Below are 12,902 nucleotides of genomic sequence, written 5' to 3'. Positions count from 1 at the left end.
GGGCGGGGTTGATGGTGATGGAGACCATTGATTCTTCACAGGCCAGTACTTTCACACAGACACACACACACACAAGCTACACCTGTTCCTCACTCTTGTTGTTGTCCAAGTGTGTGACAGGCGCCACCTGGGTGGGCTTACAGCAGCCTGCGCAGATGTACTTGAGGAAGCACAGGTAGGCGCTGCCCGACACGATGACCGTGATGATGATGATGATGGTGGCGCCGAAGGCTGGCGACACAGCATTCTCCAGGACAGACTTGAGCCCCCCGGTGCTGACCCGCCCCCTGCCACCCTGCAGTGGCGTCACACTGGGCCTGCTAGTGGTGTGACCTGGAAGGAGACAAGAAGGTTAACACTCACACAGGCCCTGGACCTGACACTCTGTCTCCCAGTTGTGAATGTATTGAGCATCACTTTTTTACATTCATGTTTTGTGAGATGGAACCTTTGTATTCTATGAATTACTAACTCAAAAATGTCAACATTTTAAAAATAACACCACACAGGCATTAATAAACACCTAATGGATCAGATTATGTCAAAAACTAAATTTTGACAAAAATTGAGATAGAACCTTATAATTCTAACGTCACAACTTGTTTATTTCCAGTAAAATATTTTACAGCTGAAGGTCAAGGGGGGGTAGCAGTTTGAAGCCGCTTCCTGGTTGTAGGGTGGAAAATAGGTGGTAGATTGAATAAGAAGAGGAGAGGGAGGAATTTCCGCTCAGTCTTTGAGGGAGAAACCATTCCAAAATCATCACCAAGGTTTTCGTCAACGTTTTCGTCTTCAACTTTTCACTGGATCCACAAAACCACTGGTGAAATAATTAGATAACTTTTTAGGTCTGAAAAACGGTTAGACAGACATTGTCTGACAGTTTCGGTGTGACCTCCAGTTACAGTGAAAGTCTTATGTGAGGCTGGTTCTAGTCTCTTTGTAAGGCAGTGACGTAAGCAGCACAAAGTAGAACCGTGAAGGTCCCTACAGGGATCTTCTACAGGAAGCTTAAAAGAACCGGGGATAGGAAAATGGAGCTAAGACTTTGTTGATTTCACAGTGGACCCATGAAGGGGGTGAAGGGGAGGAAGAAAGCCGGGATTTCATAAAAAAAACTTATTCTGAAGCTAGCTGATATCAGCATGGGTATCGGAGACAGTAGTGTCTGTGTTGTCAACAGAAATTACTTTGAAATGGGAAAGGAATGTTTAAAGGAACATTTCCGGTTAATACTTGTATGAGGTTCGGGCCTGTGGGACTCATTTTCAATGTTTACTGAAATAAAAATGATACAATTAATAATATTTTTTTCAACCACACACACACACACACACACACACACACACACACACACACACACACACACACACACACACACATACAGTCCATAATCTCCTCCCAGTTTCTCTGTGGACAATATGCACATGCACACACACACACGGTTTCAACATAGCACCTGTTTTCCCTGCACTCTTTACCCTCTGTAGTGCGTGAAACTACATACACACACACAGTAATGTAACAAGTTTGCAATATTGTTACATTTAAATCCCAAGAACCTGTCTGTTCCCGCATTTCCAGACACTCTTTCTCGTCTGTGCCACTTACCATTTATACCATGTGAGTGCACAACACAAGAGAGAAGCAGACTTGCACAGATTTGCATAATTAAAGAAAAAGAGAGAGCAAGAGATTAATCGAGAGAGGGAGAGAAATACGAAGCGAGAGGGAAAGAGAGAGAAAGCGAGAGAGACATTTTCCATAATCCCCTAATCAATTAATTGGCTCTGTTTCCCTTATCCCAATCACTCTCTCTCTCTCTTTCCTTTTTCCTCTCTCTCCTGTCTCCCTCTTGCTCATTTTTATTTATGCTTCCATGAGTCCCAATCCAATCAGCATATTCAATTCAAGCAGATGTGGTTTTTGTCATAATTGGAACAATTTCAACAAAAGCTTCAGATGAAAGAGGCATGTTGACAAGCACAGGCTGGTGGAGATAGAGGACGGGCTCATTGTGATCCACAATCACATAGCCTTCATGTCTGCAGTGTGAGATAAAATATCATCACAATCATTATCAATCATTTGTCTATAATTACGTAGATTGTTATCTCTTCCCTTCCCTGTGACCTGTGTGTGTGTGTGTGTATATGTGTGTGTGTATGTGTGTGTGTGTGTGTGTGTGTGTGTGTGTGTGTGTGTGTGTGTGTTTGTGTATGTGTGTGTGTGTGTGTGTGTGTGTGTGTGTGTGCGTAATCACATTTTATAATGGCTGTCGTGCAGTCACAGAAGAATAGGTGCAGATTGCGAGAGTGTACTGAGAGGGATATCGATAAGCACCAGGGTTCCAGTCTGTTCTCATACATATATAGCAAAGTCTGCGGGCAAGGAGCGAAAATGGCGCGTGGCCTAGCGTTTCTCTAGAAACTCTCCCGTCTGCCAGTCAAGATGGAGGGCACCCAACACATGTCTCACCAGCTGCTAGGGTGAGGGTGCCAACTAAAGGGAGAGGTGAATTGTGCCCGGCTACAGTTAGCCAGTGGACTCTCATCTCTGAGGAATCAGTTAGGGGAGAGTCAGTGAAGAGGTGCAGGCCTCTTTTCTTTTTTTATGAGTGGGGCAGTCCCACTCATATTTTTCATTTGTATTGACAGTTCCAGTGAAGATTTAGACAGGAAGGATGGGTGAGAGAGAGAGAGGAGGGATGACATGCAGGATATGTCCGCGGCCGGAATCGAACCGGGGACCCTGCGGTTACATGGTCAGCGCTTAACCCGCTACGCCACCTAAGCGCCCCAGGCCTCTTTAACATAAGCCACCTGCATGGCGGGTCACTGTATTTTTGTTCACCGCTGTCTCTGAACGCTGTCGAACGCTGTCGAACGCTGTCGAACGCTGTCGAACGCTGTCGAACGCTGTTTGCTGTCCCTGATCACTGTGATTACTTTTGAGTATATTGTGTACGTTATTGATTCTTCTCGTTATTAAAAGCTATGAAACATATATTTTTGATCTTAGCTAATCCTTTTAGTAGCGTCAGACAATACGTGACGTTAGAATGATAAGGTTGTATCTCCATTTTTGGTCAAAATTTAGTTTTTTACATAATCTGATCCATTAGGTGTTTATTAATGCCTGTGTGGTGTTATTTTTTTTAAATATTGACATTTTTGAGTTAGTAATTCATAAAATACAAAGGTTCCATCTCACAAAACATAATGGAATGTAAAAACTTTGACGCTCAATATCTCTGAACTGCCCTAAACGGAGATAGAACCTTATCATTCTAAACGGAGATAGAACCTTATCATTCTAAGATCACAAACAGGCAAACAAGGCCCTCCTCAGCCTCTCAGCAACATTACTTTTGTTTCCAGTTAGTCGTTACACTATGCAATGGATACTTTACTAACAAAGGGGACATGGCTGGATGTTCGTTATGTTCCTGGAAAGTTAGTTGTTAACTAAATTTGTGAAAGTTGTACAAGGAAGCAATTTACCATGAGTTACTAGTAGGCTAGATTACTGTAATGCTCTCCTGACAGGTCTCCCCCCAAAAAATATTAGTAGACTACAAATGGTTCAGAATGCTGCTGCTCGTGTCCTTACTCGGACCAAACGAAGAGCGCACATCACACCTGTCCTGAGATCACTACACTGGCTCCCTGTCAGTTATAGAATAGACTTTAAGATCCTTCTATTAGTCTATAAATCACTCCATTGCGACGCGCCCAAATACATGGTGGACATGCTCATAAGATACACACCAGCTAGACCCTTAAGGTCTAGTGGCACGGAACTTCTAATAGTACCAGAGGCTAGGACTAAGAGATTTGGAGGATCAGCTTTTAGCATATATGCTCCTAGATTGTGGAACACCCTACCTGAGGGCCTGAGGTTGTCTAAAACTCAGGACATTTTTAAGCAAGACCTTAAAACCTACTTATTCAATGTCGCCTTTTGTTACTAAGGGAGACATTGGACATTATAGAACTAGGATCACTATGCTATTACACCATACTCATGCTTTGAGATCTTGTGTTGACAGGAAAAAGGACCTGGGTGCCGATGAGGCACTGTCAGCTCCCAGTAGCACCTAGAGCAGTACCAGAACCGGTGCCAGGATGTACCTGGACCACCACCAGGTTGTATTGCTGTCATCTTTATTGTGTTGTTGCATCATAACTACGCTTGAGATTCTCTTTTGGCAGGACCGGTGCCCATGCTGGTTGCAGAACGATGCAGATATAACACAAAATGTATGGACAGTGTGTACGCCGATAATATGCAAGGAACTTTTCCTGGATACATGGTGTACAGGTTTTTCGCCCTTGCTTGCTTGCAATGCGCCGGTGGTCCTTGGGCCTTCCCTTGGGGGCCCCCGGCTGCCCCGTGTGCATGGTCTATTCCGCCGCCGGGGCACCTGCTTGGCCGTCCTTGTGCGGGGCCTTTATGGTCTGTGCTTGCTTGGCTGGGCCGGGTGTGCTGGTGGTGGGGCGGGCTGGGTGTGTGGGGCGGCGGGGGCTCCCCGGGGGGGGGTGTGGGGGTCCACCGCTGGGTGCTGGTAGGCAAACTGGTTAGTAGTCGCTCTATGTGTAGAGGGCTGCAAGGGAATTTTCCTGGCTACATAGTGTACAGGTTTTTTACTTTTGCCTGCTTGCGGCTCTGTCAGTATGTGAAGCGCATTGAGTTGCATCTTGTAAGAAATGCGCTATACAAATACAATTTGATTCGATTTGATGAGAGGAAGGGGACTCATTTACCACTGGTACAGGGTTGTGAAACACGGGAAAACCCTGTACAGTGGTAAATGAGTCCACAACCCCCGCCCCCGAATGGAGTTGTAACATTAAATTCATGTATTTACAATCATTAATCATTTCAGAATACATATATCCATCTGCCACAGAATATAGTCCCATAAACAAGATCAACCTTTGCATTGAAGGTCAGCACAGGTGTTCTTAATCAGATTGATTGGGAGGTGCATTGATACTGGAAATGCGGTCTGAACTATGGGTTGTTGAGATATTTACCACTGTTAATAGCCAATCAAAATCCAGTATCCAAACATGCTGTTGTCGAAGCAACTTTTGACAACCTCAGAAATGTTAGCTGGCTTCTGTCCAGTGTCCACTCTCATTATTGAAAGATTAGGTGGTTCTCTCTCTGTGGTGAGATAAGGACATCGTTGATATTGGCTCTCTCTGATGCATGACAGGGAGAGAACGGGGGAAGTGTGAGAGAGAGAGAGAGAGAGAGAGAGAGAGAGAGAGAGAGAGAGAGAGCACACGCCAGAGACAGGGTTTCTGAGAGAGAGAGAGAGAGAGAGAGAGAGAGAGAGAGAGTGAGAGAGAGAGAGAGAGAGAGAGTGAATGAGCGCAGGGAGGAGGGAGCTGAAGCAAGTGATAGGGTTATTGATTGCCCTACAATCATGTTAGATAGAGCTGCCACTATAAGACATGTAACCTTTTCTTTAGAAATATAAAACATTTGAAATGTTAATGATGCTGTTTGGCTACCAGCCACAGTGCTTCTGCTTCTCATTACACAGGCAAGGCACATCAACATGACATCCTATCAGCGAACACTGTTACGTTACAGAGCCTTCTACTCAGATGTCAACGTGACTCTAACTTGTAGCAAATCTATGGCAAGTAGTTCCTCTCTCTCTCTGGCCATCATTACCATGGTTACCAGCCCAAACATCAAATCGATGACCACCTCCACCCCTGGCCCTCAGACAACTGTTACTGATCATGCCTTGTGATGCTTGTGTGCTGTGCAAGTTTAATTCGGACAATGTTTATTAAACAAACTTGGTGGGTATAATGGCAAACTATATGTGGAGACAGTAGATGGTATTATTTATATAGAGAGAGAGATAAACCGGTATAAATAAATAATAAAAAATAAACCTTAAATACCTTATATATAAATACATTCACCCGGTGATACCTTATATACCTACCCAACTCTAACACACACGTACAGACATGCACACTGGAGAAACCGAACTTGAAACAGACATATCCTAGACCTATGTGATGTATAATATTAAACCATATTTCCATTCCTCAAGCACTGCATGTTGTCAACGGACAGCAGGCTGTACTTCCTGAGGAGACTTAGGTCCTGATATGATGATGGTTTCTCCCCAGAATGAATCAATTGAAATCACCAAGGTCGGCTCAGATGGGACAGTTTGAAGATATCATTTATTTCAGCTGATCGGGCCCACAATGTTCATGCTCCAATTGTGAGTGGCTTCTCACTCCAGTACACAATTCTTATAGCACAAATGATTGCTGATCTAGCTATCAGCTGTACAGTGTCAATCATTATTCTGCTGTCAACTTAATAACATGAGATTTCCGTTCGCCTCCCCTTTATCCCATAACGGGTTGGTCGTCATGGCAACCCAGCCACCCGATTCCTGTCGGTCCCTAAATATACTGACCCCTTGACCCAGTCTCTTCACTGGCCCGACTAGTCAACAAGGTCCATGACACATAGGGATGGACTGGCTGGCAGTTTAACAACATTATAGCTTAATTATGTTTACTAATGATTTCATGCGTAGTGTCTACAATTTATCTATGCACACTTGAAAAACACATCATAACAGGTCCTTTGAAGTGTGTGGAGAGATGCTGGCTATGTTTTACCAGTCTGTCATGGCCAGCATTCTCTTCTACGCTGCAGTCTGCTGGGGTGGAAACATCTCAAAGAGGGACACCAGACGGCTGGACAAGCTGGTGAAAAAGGCGGGTTCAGTGGTGGGAGGGAGTCTGGACTCTCTGGGGACGGTGGAGGAGAGAAGGATGAGGAGCAAGCTGCTCAGGGACAACCCCAACCACCCCCTCCATCATGTCCTCACTGGGCAAACCAGCAGCCGCCGCAGAGGGCAGTTCATTTCAGTACGCTCCCGGACGGAGCGCTATATTTATCCCGGCTGCTCTAAGACTGTTTAACAGCAATTAAAGTAGTAGTCGGGGTCAAGGCTCCTGAATTTGTATAGAATTGAATCTGTATTTATTTATTTATTTTAATCATCATCATTACTTTTTAGTATTTTAATATCATAGCTATAGCCATCATTTTACCCATTTTTTATCATGATCTTACTGTTTTTTATACTATACATGGCTGGCCCAGTATTGTTGTCTGTCCTTTATGTTGTGTTGTCATGTGTTGTTTTTAGAGAGTGGCGTGGCAAACTGAATGGGGATAAACCCACGGGGATAAATAAAGTATAATTGAATTGAATTGAATTGAATTGATGTCCAACATGTCCATTTCTTTTTTTTTCAGATTTTATCCCTTTTTCCCCCAATTTGGTATCCAATTGAACCCAACCTAGCATCCAATTATCCCCTGCCTATTGCGTAGGATCCGCCGCACGACCCCGTGGCCGGCAGCCCCAGAGGAGATCGCCAGGCAGACTAGCTCCTCGAGCCCAGCACCGTTATTCCGGCACCCCGGGGGCGCTGTTGCGCGACGGATCCTTGTCCGGAAATAGTCCTATACCGCCCTCTGGAGCGGCCGCTCAATATGCCGCTCCCTATGTGCCCCGGCCATATCCGGGTCTGGCGAGACCGGGATTCGATCCCAGTCCCCGGTGGGCAGCTTGCACTAGTGGCTAGTGCTTAGACCGCTACGCCACCGCGGGGCCAACATGTCCATTTCTAATACTGGTTCCCCTCAAGGTTGTGTGTTGTCCCCCCTCTTATGTATTATGTACACTGACAGCTGCAGATCTAACTAGGAAGATAGGCACCTGGCCAAGTTTTCTGACGATACTGTCCTCGTATTTCTACTACAGTGCTCCGATACTGATCATGGTCCTGCTTTACATGATTTTGTACAATGGTGTGACGACAACTGTCTCGATCTAAATATCTCCAAAAACCAAGGATATGATCATTGTCTTTAGACTCAACACCGATCACCAAATCAGTGTCATTCACGATGAAGATGTTGAGATTGTTGAGTTCTACAAGTACCTGGGAACGATGTTTGACTGTAAGCTGAGGTTCAAACATGAACGCTCAGTCCACTGTCAAAAAATGTCAGCAGAGAATGTACTTGTTGAGGAAGCTGAACTCTTTTAATGTAACTGAGGCCATCCTGAGTACTTTTTACTGTTCTTCTTACCTTTTCCTTTATCTGTTGGTTTAGTGGTTTATCCATAAAAGAACAAGAACAGCCTACAGAACATTGTTAAAGTGTTGCTCCAAAATAACGGGAGTCAAACACAGAGACCTGTGTTCCCTTTGGGAGGACCAGGTGGTATAAGAAGGCAAAGAGCATTATCAGCCAACCCCTCCATGCTCTGGCTTGTCACTTTTAGCTGTTGCCTTCTGGCCGTCGTTTTAATGTTCCTCGGAGCAAGACTAACTGCCACTCCAAATCTTTTATCCCTTCAGCTATCAGACTACTTAACTCAGATGGTGATCACTTCAAGTAGACTTACCATGTTCTTAGTCGAGTAGTTCTTTTATTTTTCTGATTTATTTTATTTTTTGTTATTTATTTATTTATTTATTACACATGTAAAAGGTGCCCTTTAATGACCTTGTTGTCTGTTTACTAAACTGTGTTTGACATGATATTGTTCTGTTGTATGTTGTTGGTGTCTGAATGAGGAGTAAGCTACAAATGAATTGCCCCCAGTGGGATCAATAAAGTTGTCTGAATCTGAATCTGAATGACGCCTCTTGCTGAAAATCAGAGGGTGGTCCGGGTGCTTTGATTGAGAACATGGCCATTATGGAGATCAAACAAACACCTGCATACATCTGTAACCTACTGCGTCCTTACAGCCCCAGTAGGTCTCTCAGGTCCTCTGACCAGGGTTTGTTGGTTGTCCCCCGTGCCAGATTAAAAACCAAAGGTGATCGAGCATTCCAAACTGTGGCTCCCAAACTTTAGAATGCTCTTCCCTTGGAACTTAGATCAGCGGTCTCAGTTGAAGCATACAGCTGTCCTGTACAGACAGGCTTTTGGCTAATCCAAAAAGCCTGTCTTTTTGTGTCTTGGTATTATTTGTTGTACACTTGTTATTTGTTTCTTGTTTTTATCTTCACTTGTTTACCTATTTCTTTTAACCTGCTATTACTTTTGCTCTTTAATTATGTTTTTATAGCCTATGTAAAGCACTGTGTGACCACTGGTCTGTGATAGGTGCTATATAAATAAACTTTACTTACTTACACGTGCACACACACACACACACACACACACACACGTGCACACACACACACACACACACACACACATAGTTTGGACCTCCATTCTTCATCTAATCTTTCCTCTCTGGATAGATGATTCACTTACTCACTAAGTTGCTTTGGATAAACGCGTCTGCTAAATGCCAAAAATGATGAGGACGGGGGAAAGCTACTGGTACTATTCCTCTCCTCTATTTCTCTCGAACCTCTTGTGAACATACTCTATATATATATACCATCAACCCCTGAGGTTATCTTCCCTCCCTAAACTGACCTCCTCTCTCCTCCTCTACTCTCCTCTTCCACTCTCCTCCCTAATAACCATCCACTTAAGAGGGCTACTTGATGTGATGTAGAAAGGGGGTAATCATACTGTGTCCACCACTCCTCCCTCCTTCCCTCACTCTTTCACCGTCACACTTTCTTCCACAAATAAACTCACATATTGGTGACATGGGTTGCAAACGCTGTTTTCAAAGCTGTAATGCCATTGTAGACACATGCAAGGTGGACTGGGGAGTTAGGTGAAGGCACCTGGAGCAGAGCCAAGCCAAATGAATCCATTTGATTCCACAGTGATGGATGAATATAATGATGTCATTGTGTGGCAAATAACTCAGAGAAAATTGGATATAATTCTCCATCAGAACAGCAACAGCACATGTATGGGAAACTAACTAGACAACTGATTGTACTGATAGCAGCAAAAACTGAGTTATTTTTGCATACAATTCCACAGCCACTCAACAGATCATGTGTTAACAGTTGACAGTCATGCTACACATGTCGCATTAATGGAAACATACGATTACGATACGATTATTCAATCTAATCTACCTTGTTGGGAGAGGTATTGCTAAAAAAAAATAGTTCAGATGAGAGAAAAACTGGTTGATATGACACTTTGGCAGGCTATTTCACACACAACTGAGAAAACGTGAGCTTAGAATGATACGGTTCTATCTCCGTTTAGGGTAGTTCAGAGATATTGAGCGTCAAAGTTTTTACATTCCATTATGTTTTGTGAGATGGAACCTTTGTATTTGATGAATTACTAACTCAAAAATGTCAACATTTAAAAAAATAACACCACACAGGCATTAATAAACACCTAATGGATCAGATTATGTAAAAAAACTCAATTTTGACAAAAATTGAGATAGAACCTTATAATTCTAACGTCACGAAAAGCTAAATTAATTGCTTACCCCTTACAGTGGAGAACGACAGACAGGTAAGCAGCAGCGCTCCGATTGGCACAGATAAGCGCTCTCCAAACATCTCGTCCCAGGCGGTCCTGTGTGGCAGATTGAATGTGAGACTGCGTCAGTTTAACACTGAGAAATGCAGTAATGGAACTCCTAAACACAATTCGTGACGTTAGAATTATAAGGTTTTTGTCAAAATTGAGTTTTTTTACATAATCTGACCCATTAGGTGTTTATTAATGCCTGTGTGTGGTGTTATTTTAAAAATGTAGACATTTTTGAGTTAGTAATTAATAAAATACAAAGGTTCCATCTCACAAAACATAATGGAATGTAACAACTTTGACGCTCAATATCTCTGAACTGCCCTAAACGGAGATAGAACCTTATCATTCTGAGCTCACGAATTATTATCAATTCAGTTGATAGCAGGAAAGCTAAAAGGTTGCAAAACAGTCCACATTTACACGCAAGAACGACACTGCTCGACGCGCTTTCTTTAGAATGTCAACTGTCATTCGAACAACATAATAAGATCTATCATATTTAAATATCCATGCATGTAATAACTTTACAATTTACTTAAGTTTGCGGGGTCCTCACAAGCTGGCCGCCTTGTCCCTTATCCAATAAGAAAATCTCAATTGCAGGTGGATCGCATAGGGTCTGGTGTGTTGGTCCCCAAGTATTGTTTTGATATCCGGCGCATTATCGATTGATGCTCAGATTATTCTCACATTACATATTTTCCACGATCACCGTCTCAGAATTCCAGATGGACTGTATAAACGCCCACATGGCGAGGTGAGCGGTGAGAGACACCCCCCAGGCAGCTAATGGAGCTCATCAGCTGTGTGTGACATCATGCAACCTATTTATGAATGAATGGTCTTTATTGTCATCAATACAGTAGGCTACAGGTACCATACAACGACATTTAGGAGGGGGGGCTCCCCTGGTGCTTGGAAAAAAATACTAAAAACAAGAAGGGAAAAGAGCTGGTTTACATAAATAAAGGCTATATACACTATCCACTATACTATACTATACAAATAAAACACTGTGCTGTACTCTATGCTATGCTATAAATATCCTAACATTTCCTATCTCTGATGTACACGAGGGTTGTCATATTGCACATAGTATTATTGCACATTCATTTAAAGTGTCGCAGTTTGCAGGTTTGAAATGTTCACAGTTGTATTTCAGTATTGCACTTGATTACAATCTAGTAGCTGCCATCAAATTGTCTAGATTGTCCAGGGCCTAGAACCTAGGTCTTTGCTGTGTTCAGGGCCTGAATGGCCCTGGGGTAGAAGCTGAGCTTCAGTCTATTTGTCCTTGCGGACATGGTCCTGAACCGCCTGCCTGAGGGCAGCCGAACAAAGTGTTTAGTACCTATGTTTACTACGTGTTTGCATGTGTGGTGGTGAGGTTCTCCTGAAATCGTGTTCAGTGCTCTCACTGCTTTGGCAATTGGGTTGCACTAATTAGTGATACATGATCTCACATGATTTAACAACTGGAATTCCTGTCCAGTGATGTGAACGTTACAGACTACAGAAGACTCGTTACTACACATTCGTTTCCCAAAACATTATCATTGTGTGTGTGTGCGTAATAGTACAACACATTGACTTGTGATGTGTAGGCCCACGCAGTCACTGCAGATGAACTGCAAAATGATCAGACAAAATCTGTCATTTATTCAGTAGCCTAACAAACGCACACACTCTTGATTTCTTCTTTTTGATTTATTGTTCCATATACTCACACAGAAAGGTTAAAGTGAATTAAGGCTGTTGATGAGCTCCCGACTGCCTTTAAACAGCTGCAGGCTTCACTATATGTAAAGTTGCTTCTCAATGCTAAGAAAACCACATTTATGATTTTCCAGAGCTCCCTCCCAGATCTTAGATAATGTTAACATTCACACTTTAAGGGACTCAATTGAAAGAGTGTCATCCTATAAGTACTTGGGTATTTGGGTGGATGACAGGCTCTCTTATAGAGTGCATATTATGAACCTAGTAAAGAAACAGAAGGTTAGGCTGGGTTTTTATTATCAAAATAAAGCCTGCCTCAATTTAGCAGCTAGGAAAACACTTGTTCAGGCTACGTTCTTAAGTGTTCTAGAGTAGACTATGGGGACATTATAATACATGCATGCTGCCTCCTCTACACTTCGCTGGCTAGACTCTGTGTATCATAGTTCTCTACGTTTCATATCCAACTCATTATCCCGTACACATCACTGTGTACTTTATGATCATCTGGCCTTCAATAAGCCTAAGGAGACAGCATCACTGGTGCATCTTTATTTACAAAGACATACTGGGCAAACTCCCCTCATATCTATGTAATGTCATGTCACTCACCAACGGCTGTCATGATTTTTGCTCCACTAGATGGTTTCTCTACTGGGTACCCAGGATTCGCTTGGCAGAGCAGCTTTCTC

This window comes from Nansenia antarctica (assembly GCF_963989245.1).
Source record: "Nansenia antarctica genome assembly, chromosome: 7".
NCBI lineage: Eukaryota > Metazoa > Chordata > Actinopteri > Argentiniformes > Microstomatidae > Nansenia > Nansenia antarctica.
This window is presented reverse-complemented; position numbering follows the sequence as displayed.